This window comes from Coregonus lavaretus (genome assembly GCF_964263955.1).
Source record: "Coregonus lavaretus genome assembly, chromosome: 33".
Taxonomy (NCBI): domain Eukaryota; kingdom Metazoa; phylum Chordata; class Actinopteri; order Salmoniformes; family Salmonidae; genus Coregonus; species Coregonus lavaretus.
In genome coordinates, this window is record NC_140020.1 from 29,771,261 (window position 1) to 29,791,061 (window position 19,801).

Here is a 19,801-nt window from a genome sequence, read left to right on the forward strand (position 1 = left end):
AAATGCAAGACTTGAGGGGAGAGAATATTTATTCACTTTAATGATTAAGCCCTCTATTGACTTTTTGGAAAATCCAATATTCAGCCTGCAAGCCAGTGAGAATCTTTCGTATCGCAACCAATTTCAGAATGATCTCTGGGACAATAAACATTTATAACCTGCACACAGAAAGACGGACACACCCACGAACAAACACACCTACGCACACACACCAGCCGTCACCTGTGTCATTGGTCACCTCCAAGATCATTTTCCTAATCTCACACTCTGTTGGCCCTCACAAGGCAATGGGAAAGACAGATTAGTTGGGGACACATATGAAACAAAGCATGGTTTACCATTCTCATAGGGTATCAGTGTCTGGCAGGACAGCCAGTCAGTCAGTCTGTGATGCTGCACTAATACCGTGTAATCCTCCTTTTTATAGGAGGGATACCTGGGGAGACGGGGACTGTGTTTAGGGAACAGCAGTGAGAGTATTTTTCTAAACTTTCAGAACAGAGTAGCCATCAGGAGTTGATTTAAGCTCCTTTAGGTGAGAAGAGGTCAGTTCCAGGCTCAGCGGGTAAACAGGAGTTGGTGTGGATCTCTCTCTCTCTCTCTCTCTCTCTCTCTCTCTCTCTCTCTCTCTCTCTCTCTCTCTCTCTCTCTCTCTCCGTGTGTGTGTGCATGTGTTTGTGTGGGTGCATGTGAGACTGTGTGTGCACTCTTGTTTGCTTCTGTGAATTTTGTGTGCGTGTGTGTTCCTGTGGCTCTGTGTGTGATTGTGGTGTAGGGTTAATGCACCAAACAGCAGTGCCTAACATGAGCCAGCTTACTCCTCCTTATGTGGTTAACAGAGCAGAGAAACAGTTATGTCTCTGCATCACATTCTGGGCTTGGGGTTGACTAGCAGTTAGAAGAGGCATAGCAAGCTGGGGCAGGCAAGCAGTCAGACAGACATTGTGTCCCGGTCCAGAAACAACCCCTTGCATCAAAGGCATTACTTGCAGATCTGAATGAACTGGACAGATATGATGAGCAAAATGGTAGTGCCCTCTGATACGTTGGGTGGAATTTCCACCTTATTATCTGTAGTTCAAATCTACACAAGTGCAAAGGGCGTAGAGGATGGCTGGGGGTTGATTTTGAATTGGCCTTAGGAAGAGAGTGTATAGCGGATGTGCAGAAGACATTAGGTCATCAGGAAGAGACAGAGTTTGAGACAGTGGGCTGTAGACCTGAGGAGGGCAGTGTGGAGTCATAGAGAGACAGAATATTACCCACGAATTAAAAGGAGCCAACACCTTGTGTGTACGCAAATCGATATGCAATCATGACTCGTTGATTCCTCCAAAAGTTGACTTGTTAATAAGGAGCTCTCCATTATCACTGTGATTCTATGCGACACATCGATACCTTTCCTATTCAATGGGTAAGCTGAGAGTGAATTAATGTGGATGCTTTCCAAGCAGAAGACACAGCACTACAAAGTGGAGACTTGAAAAGCGTGTAGGGACTAACTAGCGTTACACTAGGAGCAGACCAAAAGAGGAGGCTGGTTCAGATGAAATTAAGCCACCACAGATACAGTATGTGTTCCTTGGCACGTGTGTGTGTATTTGTGTCTGTGTGTGTGTGTGTGTGTGTTACTGAGTGGAATATCCTGGTTAAATAGTAAAATGGACCCAAGTGTGTGTGTGTGAGTGTCTGTGTGTGCATGCGTAATTTTGTAATGCACTCTCCCCACATTAGACGGACTCTGTGTGTGTGTGTGTGTACGCGTATCTGTGTGTAATCCCCACATTAGATGTCTCTCAGTAGGTGGTTAGTAACCATGAGTATGGTTGGTTTGTTAATAGAAAGATGCTGCTATACAGATGGACACATAATCAATATGTGGAATAGGAGAGTAAATGAAGAAAGCAGAACCTCATTTTAGCGAGGTAAATAGGCCCATCAGGAATGCAACCGGTCACAAATTGAGTGTGTCATTGATTAATTATTACACATTTTCACAGATCCAAACCGCACTGATGCATATCAAGAACCTTGTAGAGGGGAGGAGGCTGACATGGGCCACAGATGCTGATCTGAGGTCAGTTTTGGATTTACCCCTCTTTATAGTACATTTACAGAGACCCAAACTGCACTGATGCATATCAAGTCACACCATTGGATGGGAGGAGCCTAACATGGGCCATGGACGCTGATCTTTGGATATCATTAATTTGGCACTGCCGTTTCTCATAATACATTTAGCTTATGTTCAGTGCATCACCCTGTTGATATAAAACAGTCCCACTCTTCAGGCTATAACTAACCTTAACCTAAATCCTTCCCTCATTAGTGGAGATAGCCAATACAGCAGGCCTGTGTTTTATCTTGCCCTATCCTTGTCTCCCTCCAAGGTTCTCTTCCTCCAATACTTCCCCTATGTACTTCCTGAAGGCATAAAATGACAAAAATCAGATATAGAGTCCGCTTGTCTGTACACAAGTCGGCTATGTTAGGGCCGTCCAAACAGAAAGGGATTTACATTTTTACGTCATATCCAGATCGATTTACAGTAGTAGTGAATGCATACATTTGTCAAACTTTTTTGTACTGGTCTCCAATTGGAATCGAACCCACAACCCTGGCATTGCAAGCACCATGCTCTACCAACTGAGCCACACGGGACCTGGAATACTCTAGATGAGGCGACCCTAACTGTTTCCCAAGAATTGCTGCAATCAACAATATGCTATAAATGAAAAGGCAGTGGAGAAAAGCAGCAGGATAGGAGCTCACATTCACAATATTGAAATAGGATCAGGAGGAAGCAAGAAATGCAGACTTGTAAACACACAGCAGTGGCTTGTATACTTCCCATCTGTCACTGTTTGCAGTTTATCGTTTTACTTGTAAAATACATTAATTAATTTCTGAATATTATTAACTTTGTCCTTGTTGTACTGTATAGCTTTGAGCCTGGCCTGGATATTATGCCTGTATTTGAGAACATTTAGACACAAAGCAACTGAAATGAAATGATTGTTTCAACATAGAAAAGGCTCAGATGAAACCCCACAACATATCTGGTTCAGATATAAATACTGTATGATTATGCTTTCAGCACTAAATCACAAACAAGAGTGCACACACACACACACACACACACACACACACACACACACACACACACACACACACACACACACACACACACACACACACACACACACACACACACACACACACACACACACACACACACACACACACACAAGCATCTGGGCCAATTTACTACCTAAGTTTTGGTATGTATCTATGTAACTTGGTATTTTAAATCAGTGCATTCCCCACAACAGATAGTGATATCTGTCCACATTCCCTGCATCTAAATGAAAGCAGGAAACACAAACACTGACAATGAAACAAAGGTAATGTCAGTACAGGTCATCCCAGCCACTCAGTGTGAGTGTGTCATGCAAAAATGTGTGAGTGTGATAGAGGGTTTCTATGTTTGTTTGTGTGGGTGTCAGTGTGTGTATCTGTGTGTGTCCATGTGTGTGTCCATGTGTGTGTGTGTATGTGTGTGGGCGTGTAAGTGTGTGTATGTGTGCATGTGCATGCATGTCCTAGCAAGCTGTGAGCCTACTTGATGGTAAGACGTCCTGGGGACCTGGATGAACATCGAATACTGCATGGGATCTAGTGTGACTTGGCTGGTGTGTGTGTGCGTGCATACATGCCTGAGTTGAGCAGCAGTGAGGCGAGTCCATGGTTCAGTCCAAAGGACATGATTGGGGTTATCCTGTACAGCTGCTTCTGTCAGGATAGCTTTGTGCCTCTCTTACTCACCAGTCCTCGCCAATCTACTCCGGGTCTCTGGTCTCGTCTGCACATTCAATGGAAAGGCCACACAGTCACATAGTCTAGTCTGAGAGGCATCATAACATACTAATTCAAAGCATATAGCTAATATATAGGATCAGGTTCTGGGAACCCAGAGAAAGTGGGCTAAAGAGAATGTTCAGTGAAGATGCTAAAGAGAATCTCCACTAAAAGTGATTTTAAATCTGAGAAAAAGCTTAATCTGGGTCTGGGAACATTTTCCTCAATAGGTAGGTCAACCAAATGACAAATCTACCTCAACATGCTGTATGGATAGAATACCTATAAAGTGGTCCAACAAGAGGTCTGACAACTCCCATTGCTTTGCACAAGACAATGCTTGCTTCAGTTTCATAACACACTCAAATGCCAAGTCATACCGAGTAAGTAAGTGGGCCTGTTTTGCATGTTATTTTGGCATTAATACGTGTCATATATCAGTTTGCAAACAATGCAAAACAAATATAATTAAGTTAATAAAGCCGCATACAAACATGGTCTCTTTTTTTGCTTTCTTGAGTAAGGCAGCTCCAAAATGCAGGTGTTTCAGCCTAGCTCAGTGCTTTCTGTGGTGGTGGGGCAGCTAGCGGAAAATACAGAGCGTAGGGGTTGGTAATGTTCTCTAGTTGCGCCGTGATTGGTTCAGTGTTCTGTCACTCATGAGGACACTATGTCACCACAGAATCTATGGGTAGAGCTTGAAAATTCAAGCCCCTTGGGTGCTGCCACAGTTACATTAGAAGTGCCCATCCAAGAAGGCTCATGGTCATTGGCACCAGATAAAATGGCGTCAAATCACGTTATATATACCATAGATTGGACTGATCATGTCAACATCATACTTTCAAAATCTTAGCTAGCAAGCTAGCAGTCATCATTATGAATCAAGTCGACAATCTACTGGCAAATCCTTTTCAATCCTTGTCATATGAAGAGAAAATATGAAGAGAAATTATAGATAAAACGTATCGGTGCTCATCGGCCATTGGACATAAACATTACACAACAAGTTGGAAATCGCAAATTCAACAATGAGTGGTTTGGAAGGAATCAGTGGCTAACTGCAAGCATTGCAAAGCAATCACTAGCATGCTATTCAGTGAAGTGGGTGTGTGGTCCAAATCTGGGTTTAAGGGTCTCTTTTCCAAGCTTAAAAGGATAAGCATTCAACAAGATGGCCAGAAAAGGTTGAATACATTGGCCATGCTGTCAATCCATTATGACTTCTGCCGTGTTCAAAACAACTGGAAACTCAGAACTGGGAAATCTCAGACTTCAGCGAGTTCAAGACAACTGGGAACTTGGAAAAAAAACAAGCTCTGACTGGGAAAATACGTTTTGAACGGTCATCCAACTCAGAATTCCAAGTCGGGAACTCGGGACTCTTCTAGAGCTCTGACCTGAAGATCTCTGACATCATGATTCGACCTTGTTTTATTCCGAGTTCACAGTTGTTTTGAAAGCACCATAAATGCAGAGAATGCCAGACTTTGAGGACAAAGTTTGATGACAAAATTTGCCCATGAAGGACCGCCGTGCCAACCTCCTGTTCAAGTGAGCACAGCACAACAAGGTGAGTCAAAAAATGTATTGTATGCTGCTGCATAAATTATGTAATATGCCAGGGAGATATGAATACTGTAGCTAAGAAAGTAATACTAAGTGTATGTTGCGTTGTAAGCTGTTAGTAGCTCATGTGCCTCACCCTAATAATTTGGTCCCTTTCCCCCTCCTAACTTAGCCTACTGTTCCGACTTGGTGGTGCACATGTAGCCTATAGCCTGTTTTAGAGAAATGTCATCATCGAATATTGTAAGAGCTTTTATTGTCTGTAATATGCCACCTTTATTTATCCTACGGTTCTGACTTGGTGTACAGGGAGAATACTGTAAGAACGGCCCATGTTCTGAAGTGCTGAACAAACAGGTATATTGACTATGTCCGTCCTAGCATGCTCATTAATGTCTTAATTGAAATTACGGATTGACTCTTATCTGCTCATCGTCCCCTTATGCCATGGTTTGTAGATCTCAATTGTCAGTAGAAACCACATTTGTTTTAGCAAGTCAGCCATATGAGCTATGTTTTTTTTAAAGGCAGTAAATGAGGCTGAATGAACTGTTTCGCTGATAGACAAGGCTCCGCTGATAGCCAGGTGTAGCAGTCGTAAGGATTCACTCCATGGTGCTGAAAAGAAAGCTCTGCCGTTGGGACAGTTTTATGTAGGCCATAACAGTTTGTGGGCACCGTTTGTCACCGTTATAGTGCAATTAATGTATTGTTTAGTGTTGTGTTGTGTTGTGTAGTGGCTTTGCTGGCATGCATCAAAAACTTTTGGGAAGTTTGCCCCACCAAGATTTACATGCTAAAATCACCCCTGTAGCTTTCACAGTCTCATTTCAGAATTAGACATTCATCCATGTTTCTCAAACGTCAAATGTCAAAGTTGCTGTGTTAAGGTGAAGTTTAGGCCTTAACTACGAAATCTTAAGGTTAGGCATTAACTACGAATGGTTAAGGTAAGGGTTACGGTTTGAGATAGGCTTAAAACAAAAATCTCAAAAACATATTTATATCGCTGGATTCAGACTTGCAACCTTTGGAATCAGAAACAGATGCTTACGCCCATCCACCATCCCCTCCCACAATGCCCTAGCAAAACCGAAACCTACTTAAGTGGCTGGTTTCCACGTCATCTACCAACGTCCTCAGACATGGATGGATGTTAAATACTGACTTGTATCACAGGTGACCTTGCTGAAAATTTAACCACTCTCAATTTCATAGACAGAGCTATGGATGCAGGGACTGACCATCCATTATATCAAATGTATAGTTTGAACCATGTTTTGAGGCTATACAGTGTTTGTTTACATTTACGTTGTTTACAAACATTGGAGTGAAGCTTATATTTTAGTTTCTGGGGCATTACCCAGTTGAACTAAGCTCATGAGGCATTTATGAGTTATATTCTTCAAGAATCAATGGGTATACAGTGGGGAGAACAAGTATTTGATACACTGCCTATTTTGCAGGTTTTCCTACTTACAAAGCATGTAGAGGTCTATCATTTTTATCATAGGTACACTTCAACTGTGAGAGACGGAATCTAAAACAAAAATCCAGAAAATTACATTGTATGATTTTTAAGTAATTAATTTGCATTTTATTGCATGACATAAGTATTTGATCACCTACCAACCAGTAAGAATTCCGGCTCTCACAGACCTGTTAGTTTTTCTTTAAGAAGCCCTCCTGTTCTCCACTCATTACCTGTATTAACTGCACCTGTTTGAACTCGTTACCTATATAAAAGACACCTGTCCACACACTCAATCGAACAGACTCCAACCTCTCCACAATGGCCAAGACCAGAGAGCTGTGTAAGGATATCAGGGATAAAATTGTAGACCTGCACAAGGCTGGGATGGGCTACAGGACAATAGGCAAGCAGCTTGGTGAGAAGGCAACAACTGTTGGTGCAATTATTAGAAAATGGAAGAAGTTCAAGATGACGGTCAATCACCCTCGGTCTGGGGCTCCATGCAAGATCTCACCTCGTGGGGCATCAATGATCATGAGGAAGGTGAGGGATCAGCCCAGATCTACACGGCAGGACCTGGTCAATGACCTGAAGAGAGCTGGGACCACAGTCTCAAAGAAAACCTTTAGTAACACACTACGCCATCATGGATTAAAATCCTGCAGCGCACGCAAGGTCCCCCTGCTCAAGCCAGCGCATGTCCAGGCCCGTCTGAAGTTTGCCAATGACCATCTGGATGATCCAGAGGAGGAATGGGAGAAGGTCATGTGGTCTGATGAGACAAAAATATAGCTTTTTGGTCTAAACTCCACTCGCAGTGTTTGGAGGAAGAAGAAGGATGAGTACAACCCCAAGAACACCATCCCAACCGTGAAGCATGGAGGTGGAAACATCATTCTTTGGGGATGCTTTTCTGCAAAGGGGACAGGACGACTGCACCATATTGAGGGGAGGATGGATGGGGCCATGTATCGCGAGATCTTGGCCAACAACCTCCTTCCCTCAGTAAGAGCATTGAAGATGGGTCGTGGCTGGGTCTTCCAGCATGACAACGACCTGAAACACACAGCCAGGGCAACTAAGGAGTGGCTCCGTAAGAAGCATCTCAAGGTCCTGGAGTGGCCTAGCCAGTCTCCAGACCTGAACCCAATAGAAAATCTTTGGAGGGAGCTGAAAGTCCGTATTGCCCAGCGACAGCCCCGAAACCTGAAGGATCTGGAGAAGGTCTGTATGGAGGAGTGGGTCAAAATCCCTGCTGCAGTGTGTGCAAACCTGGTCAAGACCTACAGGAAACGTATGATCTCTGTAATTGCAAACAAAGGTTTCTGTACCAAATATTAAGTTCTGCTTTTCTGATGTATCAAATACTTATGTCATGCAATAAAATGCAAATTAATTACTTAAAAATCATACAATGTAATTTTCTGGATTTTTGTTTTAGATTCCGTCTCTCACAGTTGAAGTGTACCTATGATAAAAATTACAGACCTCTACATGCTTTGTAAGTAGGAAAACCTGCAAAATCGGCAGTGTTTCAAATACTTGTTCTCCCCACTGTATATCTTTAATTTATAAGTCCAAATGGATGTAGCAACTAAGTATTCTAGTGTTAACAGTAAAAGCTGAAGATGTTGGCTCAATCAGAAATTAGCTTTAAATGTTAAATGTGCCAGTACTCGAAATCTGATTGAATCCAGGCCATAGTAAAAAATATTGGAAAACCTTGGTTCCTTTCCATGTGAGAGCTTGTTTTGTCTGCTTGTGGCTGTGTTGTGTATTGTCATGACCACACACACACACACACACACACACACGTGCCAAGGAATACATACTGTATCTGTATTTGCTTAATTCCATCTAGTCCCTACACGCTAAGTCTCCACTTTGTAGTGCTGTGTCTGCTTGGAAAGCAGCCACATTAATTCAATTTCAACTTACCCATTGATAGGAAAGGTATTCATTTTCACCAAAATCCTTCTATTCACCTTTGTACTGCTCGCTAATGGAAAAACCCACAACTAGAAATGTTATTTAAAAAGTGCGTCGCATAGAATCACAGTGAAAATGGAGAGCTCCATAACAAGTGGACTTTTGGAGGAATCCGTGAGTCATGATTGCATATTAATTTGCGTACACACAACTGCCTCCACATAACTGATTAGATGGTTTAGGATAACAGTGTGTACATTTATGAGGGAGTAGTACAAAGAATACATTTACATTTTGTTATTACAGCCAAGAATCATAAAGGCCCAAGGAGCATGATTGAGTGTTTATTGCATTGTGATGAAGGACTTATTGAATATCGTTGAGGGTTATTGAGTACAAATAATTTAATTTCCCTTGTTCTGTGAGGGGGCTCAGAGTGCTGTTACTGTAAACTCTAGAGACTAGGCTATGTGACAAATGTTTGTGTGGAAAGTCACATAAATAAATGAAAATATGAATAGTATGGAGTGGATACGGAATTTTCATATTGAGTGATATGGACTGCATAGGCAATGACATAGCATGTCTATGTGTTCAGACTGGTTCAAGGTGGGTCTATCAACATTTCTGTATGCAGTTGTTGCAGTGACATCATTAACATTATATTGTCGTCCGACATCAAACTGGTCGTTGTCATTATGAAATAGTATAAACACAAGAACGACATCAGCAGCATAGCGGGGTTGACATAGAGTAGATTTTACATTGTTACTTTATTTATGTATTTATTTATAGGGGATAATGCACATTAATCAACATCAATATTACAATAATGTGCCGGGGTTAGCCAAAAGCTAATTTGCACCCGTAGTCCCAGGGTAGGTAAGGGCAATTACACAGCCACAATACAAATACTCACTAAAACAATACAAAATACAAATACTGTACATTACATCCAATAATATATAATTCTAACAACAACTTATTCGTAATAAAAACACTATCATCAACTTTTGTCTTACATATGAGGAACCACAGATAACTCATGTGTACAGGTTTGGATAGATTTGAGCCATAATTTAAATTTAAAAGTACAATAATCAGTTGTCATGATGTGACTTTAACATTAATCTGAAGACTGTTATTTATCTAATCAACTAACTAGGTTTCATTGTTACCCGATTCAATTAATGATGTAACAATGAACTCATTAGGATCTGGTGCACCACGAGAGCAGTTCTTTAAAGAGTTACCATCTCCCTAATTAAACTCTAAAAGGTCTTTACCTATCACATCTATAAACAGTCAACTTATTCATCATAACCTCGTATCATATCATCATTATTTATTTACTAGCTAATTAAATGGGAACACAGGATAAACACACACACACACACACTGTACCGGTTATTGACTGGAAACGTAATACGTTGAAGACAGGTCCCTAGCGGAATGACAACAACACTGATGCTTGTTAATGAAGAGAGGAAGAGGGAGAGAGACACTTAACATTGCCATATTCGGAAACTGCTCTGCTCTATAGTAACCATATACTTTGCCCACAAACCGCCGCCCTCTTTGAGTAAGAAATCATGAATGTATTTACGTGAAATGCCTGGTTCGCCGTGTATCTCTCTCGGTGGACAGGACCACCCTGGAAAGGGAGTTGGGCCTTCTCGCGGCACACTTGTAAGGCTCTGATTGTCCAAAAAGGTTCCAACAAGTCTTCTACTGTTGTTCTCTTCTTCGTAGTTGTCCATTCTCCGATGACTTGTCGTGTAGTCCTGAACAGAACTACAGAGTTGATTTTCTTTCCATTCGCTCTTTGAAGATAGGTTAGCCAGCCGTATCGATGATTCCCTGTGGGGTGATGGGTGTAGCGTAACAGGATGGTTTGAGCAGAGTAATAGGATCGGCCTACTTAAATTCGCTTTCGAAGATACTTTACTTAGGACAGCTAATCAGCCGTACCAGTGATTGTCCGGGAGGTGAGTTTATTCTCTCCACCTCGTGTTGAGATTCAAAGTTCCAACCATTTCAAACGTGTAGCGGCCGCTTCACGTTTTTCTGGTCTGGTATGTTAATTTCTTTACCCACCATTTATACACTCTGCTCGAAAGGGGGTGGTTCCGTCAGGCTGACACGCTCTCTGACCTCACTTTGGGCGGTGACTAGTAACTCTGCAAAGTTATGAAAAACAATTATCTCTTAGAGCTTCTCAAATCCCATCCTTATCTTAAAAATACTTTAATCATTTTTCATATTACATGCACAACGCATAGGATGGACACATCGTACATGTAGTGGGTATACTTTCCAAGTTCACAAAATAACAAACAATATGACATTAGTGTTCTATAGATTGCCTCCGACCATTCCCCACATTCTACGTTAGGAATATTGTTCCAATATTCGCTTTTGAACGTGTTAAAGTTTCAGCGGGAAAAAGTCTGTTGAAACAAAAACATTCCTTTGGTGGATCTGGTCCTTCTCCCTTGATTTATGACAGGCGTGAGTTGTTAACCCCCACTAGTCCTTCCTTTACCCCTCTGTGGGTGAGAGGGGGTCTGATTGAAGTTATTTATTTATTTATTTGTATAAAATAAAAAATAAAAACATTCCCTTTATTACTTTCCAACACCATGACCCCTTCCCTAATTGGAGTAAATTAGTGAACAACATCGCTTAGGCCTCTACTTCCAGCTTATACATACTATATACATTTTATGGACACAGTCAATTTTACAATAATTCTATTTTGTTTGTTTTTACTCCTGAACTTCCTCTACCCTCAAACTTTCTGATCCTTTTCATGATGTCCATCCGGTTTGCTTCTATATGCCATATCTTTCTCTGTGCTCTTTCACAAAAGCTCTCAACCTATAACCTATATACATATTATGGACACAGTATGCTTTTCATTAGTTATCTTGTTGTTATGAGTTGTTGTTAGTTGTTATTAGTCCCATCCTTCAGCTCCATTCAACACCTCCCATCTATCTCTTAACACCATCCATATTGGATTTCTATTTGCCATATATTTTTCAACTGTACTGTGATGTTTCACAAAAGTTCTGAAACCTTCTATTATCATTGTTTCTACAGATTAAAGTAAATTGAAAATAAACATTTTTGCTAAAAGTATTATTATATTATTGATCGATTGACTATGACTTTTCAGATCACCCAGTAGTGCTATCTGCAGGGTTAGCTCCAGGTAAATATTGCAATCCTTCAGCCATTCCTGGACCTGTGACCAAAAACAAGCTACAAATGGACAGTACCAAAACAAAGATCTAATGATTCTGTCTCTTCACAGCAAAATATGCAGAGCTGGGAAGATTGTATCCCCCATATAAATAACATTATAATGGTAGCAAGAATTTGTATAATCATTTAAATTGATGAAGATTTGAATCTGGCGTTGTTTTGCATATCAGTTCATAAACAGTATGCCATGGAATCGGTACGTCAAAAATCTCTTCCCAACTATTTTGCAATCTATATGGGACGGCTGTCAATCCTTTGGTCCTTAAATGAAACTGGTATACTTTTTTATTTATCACAATTTTCTTTAACCAATTATGTTCTTTAATGCAGGGCCGACATACAAGTTCCTTACTTTTTCCCCCTTCCACTTTCCTCTTCCATTTTTGCGGTAATGCTGCAATTATTTGGTTGTAATTTTGGGTAGAGCAGACATTTCCATATGTTTATGTTAGCTGCAGATGCGACATAACTCCACCAGTACTACCTATGATATCATTTACGAAGATTATACATTTTTTAAACATTGTTTACACATGTTTTTTTTAATCAATTAGTATATTTGAGTTTAACCACAATATTTGTTGCATTATTGTTTCTGGAGTTTCTGGAGGATTAAATTGAAATTGCAACCAACTTTCTATGGCTTGTTTTAGAAACAGTGATATTTGGGAGATTATTTCCTTTTCAAATAACTGAAAGTGAGAGGTTGTAGTCAGAATAAAGGGAAAAAGGCCATTATTGAACATGGGGTGAGACAATCTTACTAATTTGTTGGAGAACCAGTTCGGATTTAAGTATAACTTTTGAATGACTGAAGCTTTTAGTGATAGGTCTAATGCTTTAATATTTAATCATTTCTGTCCTCCGAATTCATATTCATTATATAAATAGGCCCGTTTAATTTTGTCTGGCTTGCCGTTCCAAATGAAATTGAATATTTTTTTCTCATATAATTTAGAAAACTGTTCACTAGGCGTAGGCAAGACCATAAGCAAATCGGTAAATTGGGATAATACTAAAGAGTTAATCAGGGTGATTTTTCCACAAATAGACATGTACAGTGGGGAAAAAAAGTATTTAGTCAGCCACCAATTGTGCAAGTTCTCCCACTTAAAAAGATGAGAGAGGCCTGTCATTTTCATCATAGGTACACGTCAACTATGACAGACAAATTGAGAAAAGAAAATCCAGAAAATCACATTGTAGGATTTTTAATGAATTTATTTGCAAATTATGGTGGAAAATAAGTATTTGGTCACTTACAAAAAAGCAAGATTTCTGGCTCTCACAGACCTGTAACTTCTTCTTTAAGAGGCTCCTCTGTCCTCCACTCGTTACCTGTAGTAATGGCACCTGTTTGAACTTGTTATCAGTATAAAAGACACCTGTCCACAACCTCAAACAGTCACACTCCAAACTCCACTATGGCCAAGACCAAAGAGCTGTCAAAGGACACCAGAAACAAAATTGTAGACCTGCACCAGGCTGGGAAGACTGAATCTGCAATAGGTAAGCAGCTTGGTTTGAAGAAATCAACTGTGGGAGCAATTATTAGGAAATGGAAGACATACAAGACCACTGATAATCTCCCTCGATCTGGGGCTCCACGCAAGATCTCACCCCGTGGGGTCAAAATGATCACAAGAACGGTGAGCAAAAATCCCAGAACCACACGGGGGGACCTAGTGAATGACCTGCAGAGAGCTGGGACCAAAGTAACAAAGCCTACCATCAGTAACACACTACTCCGCCAGGGACTCAAATCCTGCATTGCCAGACGTGTCCCCCTGCTTAAGCCAGTACATGTCCAGGCCCGTCTGAAGTTTGGGAGAATGTCATATGGTCAGATGAAACCAAAATATAACTTTTGGGTAAAAACTCAACTCATCGTGTTTGGAGGACAAAGAATGCTGAGTTGCATCCAAAGAACACCATACCTACTGTGAAGCATGGGGGTGGAATCTTCATGCTTTGGGGCTGTTTTTCTGCAAAGGGACCAGGACGACTGATCCGTGTAAAGGAAAGAATGAATGGGGCCATGTATCGTGAGATTTTGAGTGAAAACCTCCTTCCATCAGCAAGGGCATTGAAGATGAAACGTGGCTGGGTCTTTTAGCATGACAATGATCCCAAACACACCTCCCGGGCAACGAAGGAGTGGCTTCGTAAGAAGCATTTCAAGGTCCTGGAGTGGCCTAGCCAGTCTCCAGATCTCAACCCCATAGAAAATCTTTGGAGGGAGTTGAAAGTCCGTGTTGCCCAGCGACAGCCCCAAAACATCACTGCTCTAGAGGAGATCTGCATGGAGGAATGGGCCAAAATACCAGCACCAGTGTGTGAAAACCTTGTGAAGACTTACGGAAAACGTTTGACCTGTGTCATTGCCAACAAGGGGTATATAACAAAGTATTGGGAAACTTTTGTTATTGACCAAATACTTATTTTCCACCATAATTTGCAAATAAATTCAAAAAAATCCTACAATGTGATTTTCTGGATTTTTTTTTCTCATTTTGTCTGTCATAGTTGACATGTACCTATGATGAAAATTACAGGCCTCTCTCATCTTTTTAAGTGGGAGAACATGCACAATTGGTGGCTGACTAAATACTTTTTTTCCCCACTGTATTTACCTTTCCATGGTAGCAAGATCTTATCTATTTTTGCTAACTTTCTATTAAAATGTATTGAAGTGAGATCATTTATTTCATTTGGTATATGTATTCCGAGTATATCCACATCACCATCAGACCATTTTATTGGTAAACTACATGGTAATGTAAAAATTGTATTTTTGAGTGATCCAATAAATACTATTGTACATTTATCATGATTTGGTTGTAATCCATAGAGATTAGAAAATGTATCTAGATCCTCTATGAGGCTGTGGAGGGATTCAAGTTGTGGATTTAAAAGAAAACATGAATAATCAGTGTACAATGACACCTTTGTTTTAAGCCCTGAATTTCTAATTCCTTGATATTATTGTTGGATCTGATTTTAATAGCTAACATTTCGATGGCCATAATAAATAGATATGCCGATAGTGGACAACCTTGTTTTACACCTCTTGACAGTTTAAAACTTTCGGAGAAATAGCCATTATTTAATATTTTACACCTATGGTTACTATACATTATTTTAACCCATTTTATAAGAGATTCTCCAAAATTGAAATGCTCCAGGCATTTATATATTAACTCCAATCGTACTTTATCAAATGCCTTTTCAAAGTCTGCTATGAATAGCAGGCCTGGTTTCCCAGATTTTTCATAGTGTTCTGTTGTTTTCAGTACTTGCCTTATATTATCTCCAATGTATCGTCCATGTAAAAAACCTGTCTGATTAGAATGAATAATGTCCGACAATACCTTTTTAATTCTATGCACTATACATTTTGCTAGAATTTTGGCATCACAACACTGAAGTGTAAGGGGCCTCCAATTTTTGAAATGGACTGGATCTTTATATTTCCCACTTGTATCCTGTTTCAGTAATAATGAAATCAGACCTTCTTCTTGAGTGTCTCATAATCTACCATTTACATAGGAGTGGTTAAAACATGCTAATAACGGTCCTCTGAGTATATCAAAAAAGGTTTGGTATACCTCGACTGGTATGCCATCCAACCCTGGAGTTTTCCCGGACTTAAAGTCTTTAATTGCATCCAGAAGTTCCTCCTCTGTAATTTCACCTTTACATGGCTGTTCATTTTACATTATCAATAGAAAGAAAATCCCTACAATTAGCTTCAGTTAGAAGAGATGGGGGCGACTGAAATGAAAACATTTGCTTAAAGTACTTTGCTTCCTCCTTCAAAATATAATTTGGTGAATCATGGGTGACTCCATCATTTGTAACCAGTTTCAGTAAATTATTTTTGGTAGCATTTCTTTGTTGAAGATAAAAAAAATAATTTGGTGCATTTTTCCCCATATTCCATCCAGTTTGCTTTATTTTTATAATATATTGCACTTGATCTTTCTTGAATAAGTTTCTCCATTTCTTTTTGTTTTTCCTCTAATTTCTTCTGAACCTCTATGTTAGTTTTTATTGCTATCTATCTGTTCTGTTAGACCTTCTATTTCCTTTGTTAGTATGGACACTTTTGACCTAAATTGCTTTTGTTTTCGAGATGAGTATTGAATTGCATGGCATCTAAAGGCAAATTTAAAAGTGTCCCATACAATATGGGATTTGCTCTACCTATGTTATGTCGGAAAAAAATAAGTTATAAATTCCTCTGTCCTAGTTAAAAACAAGTTATCATCCAATAGGCTTTGATAAAATTTCCAGTATCCTCGCCCACGTGGAAATTCAGTAAGAGTAATGTACAGTTGAATTCGGAAGTTTACATACACCTTAGCCAAATACAGTTAAACTCAGTTTTTCACAATTCCTGACATTTAATCCTAGTAAAAATTCCCTGTCTTAGGTCAGTTAGGATCACCACTTTATTTTAACAATGTGAAATGTCAGATTAATAGTAAAGCGAATTATTTATTTCAGCTTTTATTTATTTCATCACATTCCCAGTGGGTCAGAAGTTTACATACACTCAATTAGTATTTGGTAGCATTGCCTTTAAATTGTTTAACTTGAGTCAAATGTTTCGGGTAGCCTTCCACAAGCTTCCCACAATAAGTTGGGTGAATTTTGGCCCATTCCTCCTGACAGAGCTGGTGTAACTGATTCAGGTTTGTAGGCCTCCTTGCTCGCACACGCCTTTTCATTTCTGCCCACAAATTTTCTATAGGATTGAGGTCAGGACTTTGTGATGGCCACGCCAATACCTTGACTTTGTTGTCCTTAAGCCATTTTGCCACAACTTTGGAAGTATGCTTTGGGTCATTGTCCATTTGGAAGACCCATTTGCGACCAAGCATTAACATCCTGACCGATGTCTTGAGATGTTGCTTCAATATATCCACATAATCTTCCTTCCTCATGATGCCATCTATTTTGTGAAGTGCACCAGTCCCTCCTGCAGCAAAGCACCCCCACTGCATGATGCTGCCACCCCCGTGCTTCACAGTTTGGATGGTGTTCTTTGGCTTGCAAGCCTTCCTCTTTTTTCCTCCAAACATAACGATGGTCATTATGACCAAACAGTTCTATTTTTGTTTCATCAGACCAGAGGACATTTCTCCAAAAAGTACGATCTTTGTCCCCATGTGCAGTTGCAAACCATAGTCTGGCTTTTTATGGCGGTTTTGGAGCAGTGGCTTCTTCCTTGCTGAGCGGCCTTTCAGGTTATGTCGATATAGGACTAGTTTTACTGTGGATATAGATACTTTTGTACCTGTTTCCTCCAGCATCTTCACAAGGTCCTTTGCTGTTGTTCTGGGATTGATTTTCACTTTTCGCACCAAAGTACGTTCATCTCTAGGAGACAGAACGCGTCTCTTTCCTGAGCGGTATGACGGCTGCATGGTCCCATGGTGTTTATACTTGCATACTATTGTTTGTACAGATGAACGTGGTGTTTACATTTACATTTACATTTATGTCATTTAGCAGACGCTCTTAGCCAGAGCGACTTACAAATTGGTGCATTCACCTTATAGCCAGTGGGATAACCACTTTTTTTTTTGGGGGGGGGGGTGGGTTGGGGTAAGGGGGGGGTAGAAGGATTACTTTATCCTATCCCAGGTATTCCTTAAAGAGGTGGGGTTTCAAATGTCTCCGGAAGATGGTGAGTGACTCCGCTGTCCTGGCGTCGTGAGGGAGCTTCTTCCACCATTGGGGTGCCAGAGCAGCGAACAGTTTTGACTGGGCTGAGCGGGAACTATGCTTCCGCAGAGGTAGGGGAGCCAGCAGGCCAGAGGTGGATGAACGCAATGCCCTCGTTTGGGTGTAGGGACTGATCAGAGCCTGAAGGTACGGAGGTGCCGTTCCCCTCACAGCTCCGTAGGCAAGCACCATGGTCTTGTAGCAGATGCGAGCTTCAACTGGAAGCCAGTGGAGTGTGCGGAGGAGCGGGGTGACGTGAGAGAACTTGGGAAGGTTGAACACCAGACGGGCTGCAGCATTCTGGATGAGTTGTAGGGGTTTAATGGCACAGGCAGGGAGCCCAGCCAACAGCGAGTTGCAGTAATCAAGACGGGAGATGACAAGTGCCTGGATTAGGACCTGTGCCGCTTCCTGTGTAAAGCAGGGTCGTACTCTCCGAATGTTGTAGAGTATGAACCTACAGGATCGGGTCACCGCCTTGATGTTAGCGGAGAACGACAGGGTGTTGTCCAGGGTCACGCCAAGGCTCTTCGCACTCTGGGAGGAGGACACAACGGAGTTGTCAACCGTGATGGCGAGATCATGGAACAGGCAGTCCTTCCCCGGGAGGAAGTGCAGCTCCGTCTTGCCAAGGTTCAGCTTGAGGTGGTGATCCATCATCCATACTGATATGTCTGCCAGACATGCAGAGATGTGATTCGCCACCTGGTTATCAGAAGGGGGAAAGGAGAAGATTAGTTGTGTGTCGTCTGCGTAGCAATGATAGGAGAGGCCATGTGAGGATATGACAGAGCCAAGTGACTTGGTGTATAGCGAGAATAGGAGAGGGCCTAGAACTGAGCCCTGGGGGACACCAGTGGTGAGAGCACGTGGTGTGGAGACAGCTTCTCGCCACGCCACTTGGTAGGAGCGACCGGTCAGGTAGGACGCAATCCAAGAGTGAGCCGCGCCGGAGATGCCCAGCTCGGAGAGGGTGGAGAGGAGGATCTGATGTTTCACAGTATCAAAGGCAGCAGACAGGTCTAGAAGGACAAGAGCAGAGGAGAGAGAGTTAGCTTTAGCAGTGCGGAGAGCCTCCGTGACACAGAGAAGAGCAGTCTCAGTTGAATGACCAGTCTTGAAACCTGACTGGTTTGGATCAAGAAGGTCATTCTGAGAGAGATAGCAAGAGAGTTGGCTAAGCACGCTCAATAGTTTTGGAGAGAAAAGAAAGAAGGGATACTGGTCTGTAGTTGTTGACATCAGAGGGGTCAAGTGTTGGTTTTTTGAGAAGGGGTGCAACTCTCGCTCTCTTGAAGATGGAAGGGACATAGCCAGCGGTCAAGGATGAGTTGATCAGCGAGGTGAGGTAAGGGAGAAGGTCACCGGAGATGGTCTGGAGAAGAGAGGAGGGGATAGGGTCAAGCGGGCAGGTTGTTGGGCGGCCTGCCGTCACAAGTCGCAAGATTTTATCTGGAGAGAGAGGGAAGAAAGAAGTCAAAGCATAGGGTAGGGCAGTGTGAGCAGGACCAGCAGTGTCATTTGACTTAACAAACGAGGATCGGATGTCGTTAACCTTCTTTTCAAAATGGTTGACAAAGTCATCCACAGAGAGGGAGGGGGGGGGGGGGGGGGAGGAGGATTCAGCAGGATGTGGCAAAGAGCTTCCTAGGGTTAGAGGCAGATGCTTGGAATTTAGAGTGGTAGAAAGTGGCCTTAGCAGCAGAAACAGATGAAGAAAATGTAGAGAGGAGGGAGTGAAAAGATGCCAGGTCCGCAGGGAGTCTAGTTTTCTTCCATTTCCGCTCAGCTGCCCGGAGCCCTGTTCTGTGAGCTCGAAATGAGTCATCAAGCCACGGAGCTGGAGGGGAGGACCGAGCCGGCCGGGAGGATAGGGGACATAGAGAGTCAAAGGATGCAGAAAGGGAGGAGAGGAGGGTTGAGGAGGCAGAATCAGGAGATTGGAGGGAGAAGGTTGAACAGAGGGAA